Consider the following 8,436-nt stretch of genomic DNA (forward strand, 5'->3'; position numbering starts at 1 on the left):
GGAGTTGTTTATCCTGGTTAAGAGGAGACTCAGAGGCGACCTTATCACTCTCTACATCTACAGTTTCCTGAAAGGCGGTTGAATTCAGATGGGGGTCAGTCTCTTTCTCCAGGCCTCAACTGACAGAAACAGAGGACACTGTTCTAAGCTGAACCAAGAGAAATATAAATTGAATATTAAGAAAAAGTTTTTTACAGAAAGGGTGATAAAGAGTTGCATTGGTTTGCCTGGGAAGGTGGTGGATCTTGATGTGTTGAAAAAAAAGAGTAGATGTGGTACTTGGTGCCATGATCTAGTTGACGTGTTAGAGCTGAGTTGGCATTGATGGTCTTGAAGGTCTCTTCCAACCCAGTAATTCTGTCATTCTGACATTCTGTGAATTGTTGATCCCAAAGGGCCCCTACCAGCTCGGTCCCTTCTGAAATTCTGACACTTTGGCTCAGCCTTTGTGTCCCCTCAAGGTGCTGGCAGAGCTGTTGGGGACAGGGCAGGAGGGGGCAGCCCCAGCGTTCCCCTGTGTGTGACACCCCAGCAGTGACAGCCCCCAGCGTTCCCCTGTGTGTGACACCCCAGCAGTGACAGCCCCAGCGTTCCCTGTGTGTGACACACCAGCGGGCAGGGAGGGGGCCCGGCCCGGGGGTCCCGCAGAGCCTCCCTGCTCCAGAGCCCAGCTGCGACAGCGGGGCAGCTGCCGGGATCGCTGTGCCAGGGACGGGCCGCAGCTGGGGCTTCCGAGGGGCTGGGCTGGAGCAGCTTTTTGTCCCGATGCACCGGGGCATTGCCGCGGGGTTGGGGTCCCTGGGAAGCCGCAGCAGGACAGGGTGGCAGTGGCTGGTTTGTGGATTTGTTGCTGGGATGTTTTGTTGGCGGCCCTGGGCGGGCTGTGGGAGCCGGGAGCGGCCGGGCGGGCACGGAGCCGCCCCTCGGGCCGGGAGCCCCGGGCAGAGCTCTGTGCTCGGGGCCGGGCCGGGCAAAGGCTGAGGGAGAGCGGGGGAAGCGCTGGCACAGAGGCCCCGGGCTCGCCGTGCCCCCCTGGCCGCGCAGCCGGGCTCGGGGCCGCCTCGCTCAGAGCCAGCCCCGGCTGCGGGGGTCCCCGGGGCTCCCTGGGCAGGGGGCGGCGGGGGCTGCCCGAGCTCTGTGCCCGGCGCTGGGTGCGGCTGCCGAGGCAGCGGAGGATGCAGGGTCCCCCCGTGCTGGGGCTGGCTCTGCCCGGCCCAGGGGCTGCACTGTCAGCCCAGAGCCACCTGGGGATCGCCCGGGACCGGCAGGGCTGGCAGGGAAACCGGCACTGGGGGGAGCAGAAACGGGCAATGCAAGACCTGGGGGTGCTCCAGAAGCCTGGACATGTTGGCAGCATGGACAGGGGGGAGCCATGGATACCCCAGGACTCTGAAACAGGGACCCGGGACAGTGCTGACCCATGGGACGCCTGTGATGCCAAAGTGGTGAGCCCAGAGAAGGGGAACCTGTGGGATTGCCAGGAGCCCCAGCAGCCCAGAGAGGGGAACACCAATACAAACCTGACCCGCAGCAGCCCAGACAGGGGGGCCTCCAGGAGCCGAAAGAGAGACCAGAGAGGGGAAATCCAGGGTTGGGTGTTTTTGCTGAATCTTGGTCATTTCTGTATTTTGGGGGACTAAATCTCAGTGTTTTGGGGGTTTACACGGGCACCAGATTCCCAGTGACTTCTAGAGTGTGGAGGCACAGGTGCCCAACATTGGAACTGCAATACCTCAAGGCAAAGGTGACCAGGGTCAGAGAGAGACACCCCTCTGAGGACAATGGTCTCACCATCAGCATTTGCAGGCTCATGTGAATGCAGCAGGCTTCATTGGTATCACCCAGTCCAGCTGCCCTTTTTTCCTTATATGTACTTCCCCTAGAATGTTCTCCCCTCTCTTGTCCCCCATTGGTCCCGGTTTACTGCAATGCTCTGCCCCTGTTACCTCATTGGTTCCCCAGTTGGCTGCCCCTCCTCTGCACCACCTGTGCTCAGTTCCCATTGGCCCTTGGCCCTGAGACCCGCCCCTTTCCCCCCTTATCAAACCCTGTGTCCCCAGCCCCATTTTGTCTCTGTCTCTGGACCCTCTGCATTGCAATAAACTGCATTTGGAGCTGTGCACACAGACCCGTCTCTGGCCTTGTCCATCAGCAGGTTAAGCAAGCGTGCTCCAGGCCCTTGGAGTGCAGGTTGCTCACAGGGACTCGTTGTGGATGTGCCACAACACTGGAGATGGACTTGGGCAGGAGGAACGCCCTAATCCAATGTACTCACACTCTGTATTTTTCCCCAAATCAGGATTTCTCATTCCCAAACTGGCTGGATGGAGGAGGAGGCTGTGAGGAAGAGGAAGATTCCCCGGGACATGCAGGCAGGTGAGGAGGAAGTCAGTGCCCCTTTCCCCCTCTCTCCTGCTCCATCTCCCAGCCCAGCAATGCCCCCAGCTGCAGGACAATCCCACTGCTTTCTTGCTGGGGATGCTGGGGAATCTTCTTCCCTTTCCCTGTGGCATAGGGGCAAAACCCATCCTCTCCTTGTCCTACCTGCCCCAGACAAGGAGGTGAGGATGGAGACCAGGGAGGACAAATCCCCTCAAGAGAATCTCAAGGAAGAGGCAGATTTGAGCAGCTCCACAAGGCAGGAATTCAACAGGGAGGAAAAGCACCAGAGATCCCACAGGAGGAGGGGCTCCAAACCCAGCCCAGGTTGCTCTGAGGTGAAAGGCTGCACCCTGAGCCAGGAAGGTGGACACAGCTTCATCCAGGGATCGGAGCTGGTGGCCTATGAGCAGCTTCATGATGGGGAGAAGCCCTACAAGTGCTTGGAGTGTGGGAAGAGCTTCAGGCAGAGCTCCCACTTGATCCACCACCAGATGATCCACACTGGGGAATTGCCCTACGAGTGTGGGGAATGTGGGAAGGGCTTCAGGTGCAGCTCAAACCTCATTACCCACCAACGCATCCACACTGGGGAGAGGCCCTACGAGTGTCCCCAGTGTGGGAAGAGCTTCACCCAGAGCTCTGACTTGACCAGACACCTACGGAAGCACCAGTAAGGGAAGCCCTGCAAATGTCCCTGCAGGGAGAGCTTTGTGCCTGGCTCCAGCTTCATACCGAATTGGAGGACCCACGTTGGGAAGAGACCTGTGATGCATGTTCCCTGTGATCCATGCTGGGAAGACACCTGTCCATTTTCCTGCCCCTGCCAGTGACATGATGGGAGACTGAAGATCATGAGGGTCTGGCCAGGGCTGTATCATTACATTCACTCCCACCGCAGGTCATTGCCAGGGGCAGGAAAGGGACTTTCTCTCTTCCCAAGGAAAAGGGTGTCCTTTCCAAGGAGAGGGAAATATGTTGCTGGGAAAAGCCAGTCAGTTGTGTTGTAGTTTTCCCTGTAAATTGTTTGTCTTATCCCTTGTCTTATCAATATTGTTTCTGTTCCTGTTTGTTCTTTATCTCGTTGCTGTTCCCAGTAAATTGTTCTTATCCCAGCCCGGGATCTTTGCCTTTTGTGCTTTCCATGGAAGGTGGGAGGCCAGCGAGCAGCAGCGCGGTTTTAGCGGGAGCAGGAAATTGGGGAATCCCATTCCTGAATCCCGGCCCATGGAAACAGAGCATCCCAGCTGGTCCCAGCCCTGGTGGCCATGGCAGCAGCCTTGGGAGGGGGTCCCTGGCTGGGGCTGTGGGAACCTCTTCCCTCTGGTGCCCAGGGACAGGACTGGAGGGAACGGCTGCAGCTGAGTCGGGGCAGGCTCAGGTTGGATCTCAGGAAAAGGTTTTTCCCAAGAGGCTGCTGGGGCAGTGCCCAGGCTCCCCAGGGAAGGCTCCCAGCTCCAGGGCTGTCTGAGCTCCAGCAGCGTTTGGGCAGTGCTGCCAGGCCCAGGCTGGCATTGTTGGGGTGTCCTGTGCAGGGCCAGCAGTTGGACTCCAGGATCCTGATGGGTCCCTCCCAGCTCAGCCAATTCTGTGGATCTGGGGGAACAGGGGCCTGGTGATGGTTGCCATGGAAACTGACCATAGGAATGGAGTGGTGATGGTTGCCCACTAAGGATCAGATTTGTCACAGGCCCTCAGAGGGGTTCCATGGGGACTTTCCAAGAGTCTCCAGGCTGTTCAAGAGCTGGAATGTCACAGGCAGAGACAGGGGCTCCATGGACACCTCCCAGGGGTTTCTGGGGATGATAAAGAGCCGTGTGGTCAGAGGCAGTCACAGCCATTCCACGGTGACATCCCAGGGCACCTTGGGCTGCAAAGGCACCAATCTGTCGCAGGAACTCACGGGGGCTCCACGGTGACATCACAGGAGTCGCCAGGCTGCCAAAGGGCCGGGATGTCCCAGACACTGACAGGGGTTCCTGTCATGGGCACGATGGGAGCTTCAGGCAAAAGCTTTATTTCTTTATTGGAGAAACTTCTGCTGCATCATGAAGTGGAGAAATGCCACCCAACAGCCACCATGGATCCTCAAACCCCTGCAGGGCCCCCAGACTTCTAAAATTCCTTCTAAAAGAGGAGACTGGGAGTGACTGGATCCAATGCTGGCCCCAGACTTTGTCAAAGGTGTAGAGATTGGACAGGTGAATTGGAACTTAATGCAATTTGTCCCACAGGATTAAGGATGGAATACCAGATATATTTACATAAATACAGCTCTTATTGATTCTGATCATTATTAGAACAAAGAACTTAACCACAGTTGTTTACTCCACAGTACAGGAGCTATAACAATTATTAGAATATTCTGCTCTAGGAAGCAATTTTGAAGTCAACAGGGCCTGGCTGGAGTTGTTGGAGCCCATGGCAGGCAGAGCCTCCTGCTCCAGCAGGAACTGCCTTTCCTGTGCCAGGAGCAGGGCAGGTCCCACTGCAGGAAAAGCCCCAGGCCAGCCCCAGCACAGGGAAGGGCTCGGGCACAAGGGCAGAGTGCCGTGCTGGGAGCTGTGCCAGGCAGAGCCTGAGGCACCAAAGGCACCTTGGCAGCAGCAGCTGCTTGCAGGGCATGGCCAGAAGCCTCCCTTGGCAGCCCGGCCTGGTGGCCAGCACTGCAGAGCTGCTGCCTCAGGGCTCATTTCTGCCTGGGCTCTGAAAAGCCACTTCTGCTCCAGGAGCTGCCTGGGAAGCCATTGGCCCCAGCACCCTGGGGACAAGATATGAATGAGAAAACTCTTCATGCCGGCAGAGACAAGGCAGGGGCAGAGGAAAGGGGAGAGCCAGGCCCAGGGGACAGGGCTGCCATGGTGATGGCTGTGAGGTCACTGCCCCTGCAGCAGCCTGGCTGCCCTCAGCAGACATTCTGGCCAGAAGCGTTGTGAGGGCACCCAGCACATCAGAGAACCCACACAACAGGAATTCTGTCCTTGGGGATGAGAGGGTTTCATTGGGTCAGGTTGTACAAAGCTCTTGCTCTTGGATAATTCCTGAGATGGGAAATCCAATTCTGTGGAAGAACAGTTGCCATTCTCAGAAATGGAAAATATTTTCGCCTTTAAACAATTGTAAATCTACCCTCATTCAGTTCAAAGATATTGAGCCTTGTTCTGTCACTGCAAGATTTGGGAGAAAATAACTTTGACCACTGTTTTTATTTTCACAGACCTTGGAGAGAATCCAAAAACCTCTCAAGATAGTGTTTGGAGGCCTCATCCCCTAACCAGCAGGGAGAGGCAGCAGACTCTGGGCTCAGTGGTGTGGAGACTGAGGACAGAATAAGAGTACCCGGGGAGGGATTAAAGGGTGGTTTCACACATCCTGGAGTTTTTCTTTATTGTATAAAACAGCCAGAGAAAGAGATAATGGCACCAAGGGCAGCTTGGGAAGACCAGACTGGACACCAGGAGAAAGGAATTTCCCTCCCAGGGCAGGGCTGTGGTGCAACACATCCCCCAGGAGGAGCCCGGAGCAGCCCAAGGCTTTGTGTGGGCAGGCAGAGGCAGGCAGGAGGCAGAGCTGTCAGCAAAGGAAGGGGCCAGCCAGGTGGGGCAGCCGGGGGATGACGACAGCCTGCAGGGACAGAGGCGCAGGGCAGGGACACCGTAGGACAGCCTGGGCTGCACAGGGCACAGGGATGGGCAGCAGCTGCAAGGCCCTGACAGAGCCACCTTGGGCAGCACTTTGGCCATGGCTGCTGGCCCTGGGCCTGAGGCCACGAGGGGACAAGTGACCCTGGCAGCCCTGGGGCCTCATTGCCTCCTTGTCCCTGCTCAGCAGCCTGGCAGGGGCCGCCCCATGGTGCTGCCCTTGGCATTGCACATCCCCACATGCCAGTGCCCATCCAGGGAAGAGCCCTGAGCAATGAGGGAGGGACAGGATCTGCCTGGCCAGGGGCTGGGGCTCAGGCCTTGGCCCTTTGCATTCCTGAAACACATCCAGGTGTGCTCAGCACCAGAGACACCTTTGCCTTGCTTGTCCCCAGCTGTCATCACTGCCTGCAGTTCTCTGCTCTACCTGGAACCTGGGGACACTTTCTCAGTCATGTCCCTCAGTGGGACCCATTAAAACTTCAAGAAAGTTCAGAGTTTCAATTTAACCTTGAGTTCTTGAAAAGTTCTTTGAAGACTCTCTCAGGGACCGAGTATGAGGTAAACAACACCAAAGCCCTGAGAGTGTCATTAAAGTTTTCCAAGTCCAATTATGGGGAAATATTTCAAAGAGCTTGTAAGACATACACATACCTATTTTAAAGGGTTTATTTTATTACATTTCTCTTTAGATCAGAGGTGATTGCAGCATTCTGTGATTGATATTGACCCAGGGTCTCTCCTCAGGCGCTCTGGCCTGCTCAGAGAAGCTTTGCCTTGAGCTCTGACCCAGTGTGGACAGCCTTGCTCCACATTCCCCAGCCCCATCCTGTCTGTCCTCACTCACCTGGGACCTGCTGTGCTTGCAGAGCTGGCTGCACTCAGCCTAAGAGGGGTTTTCCCTTTTTATCTTTTTTGAAGCAATCAAAATCTCCTGAGTTTCCCCACTGAACACAGACACACTCCTCAGCTGTGTGCCAGCCCAAGGTGCCACCAAAACCACTGCAGGCTGCCCTGGGCCAGCTGTGAGGGTGGATCATCAGCCCAAGCTGCACTGGGCCACTGCAAGGGGCTGTGGCCATGGACACTGCCCTGACCCCACTGCTGGGTTTGGCTGCCACGGCAACCGTGAGACATTAAACTGTGCTTGGAAACACTGGGGAGGACTGGGACATACTGGGGAACACTGGGAACGCTGTGGGAGACACGGGGGTATACTGGGATTGACACTGGGGGATACTGGGACAATCTGGGAACACAGGGAATGCTGAGGGGCAATCTGGGCAGACTGGGAGGGGCTATGCAGGTACAGTGAGACACAGTGTGACATACTGGGACACACTTGGAGTGACACTGGGAGATACTGGGACAAACTGGGATCACTGGGGACACAGCATAGAAGAGTGGAAGACACTGGGGCATACTGTGGATGACAATAGGAGGAACTGGAAGGGACTCAGGTGTATTGGAAGGGACTGGAGAGGCACTGGGGTCGTACTGGTCTGTACTGGGGATGAACTGGGCTGTGCTAGGAGGGACGGGAAGGGTTGAATGGGCTATTCCCACCTCCACTGTCTCCCATTTGCCGATGGTCCTGCCAATCATAGCCAGCGGCCAATCAGCACAGGGATTGGGTCTTGGGAGCAGTGCCTGGTGTCAGCGCCATCTTTTATTTTTGCCTACAACTCCCATCATGCCCTGCGGCCCGGTAGGGCCCCATTGGAGCCGGGACTACAGCGCCCGTCATGCCCCGCGCTCCACAGAACCCACCCCGGCATCCGCCCCCCATCTGTCCCGTAAGTGTCCCCCAGACCCTCCAGGATCCCTCAGTGCCCCTCAGCGCCCATTCGGGACCCCGCAAAAGCGCCCCCGGATCCCCTGAGTGCTCCCAACCCCACGGATGCCCGGTACAGCCGCTTGTGGGAATTCATCTCCTCTCATCCCCCGCGGCCCCAGAGCTCCTCAGAGCACAGTCCCGCACCTAAAACTCGTGCCGTGCCCCGCGCCCTACAGAGCCCGGTTGGAGCTCCCCAAGCGCCCCCCAGGTATTACCGAACCATTTACGTTCCCCCCGAGGACCTCACGTCGCGGCTCGGACCCTGAAGTGTTCCCCAAGTGCCTTCCTGAACCCCCAAACACCGTGGTCCAGCCACTTCCGGGACTACAGCTCCCATCATGCGCCGCGGCGCACGTACAGCGCTCTTCGAGCCGGGACTTCATCTCCCGTCATGCCCCGCCATCACAAAAGGCCATTGCAGCTGCGCCTACAACTCCCGTGGTGCTCCGCGGCCCCGTTTAACCGTATTATAACCGCGCCTACAGCTCCCATCACCCCCCGCGCCCCAGAGAGCCCCGTTCGAGCCCCCCCAAAGGCCCGCCCGGACCCCGAAGGGCCCCAAGTTCCCCTCCCTGACCT

General features: G+C 57.4%; 1 long non-coding RNA gene across 1 annotated transcript; it reads left to right on the top strand.

Moving 5' to 3' along the window:
* Nucleotides 1–1,388: 1,388 nt before the first annotated feature.
* Nucleotides 1,389–5,955, top strand: LOC135287653 (uncharacterized). Its single transcript, XR_010351213.1, has 3 exons — nucleotides 1,389–2,190; nucleotides 2,300–2,376; nucleotides 5,597–5,955. It is a non-coding gene; the product is annotated as an uncharacterized LOC135287653 (long non-coding RNA).
* The last annotated feature ends 2,481 nt before the right edge of the window (nucleotides 5,956–8,436 follow it).

This window comes from Passer domesticus, chromosome 30, assembly GCF_036417665.1.
Source record: "Passer domesticus isolate bPasDom1 chromosome 30, bPasDom1.hap1, whole genome shotgun sequence".
NCBI classification, from domain to species: Eukaryota; Metazoa; Chordata; class Aves; order Passeriformes; family Passeridae; genus Passer; species Passer domesticus.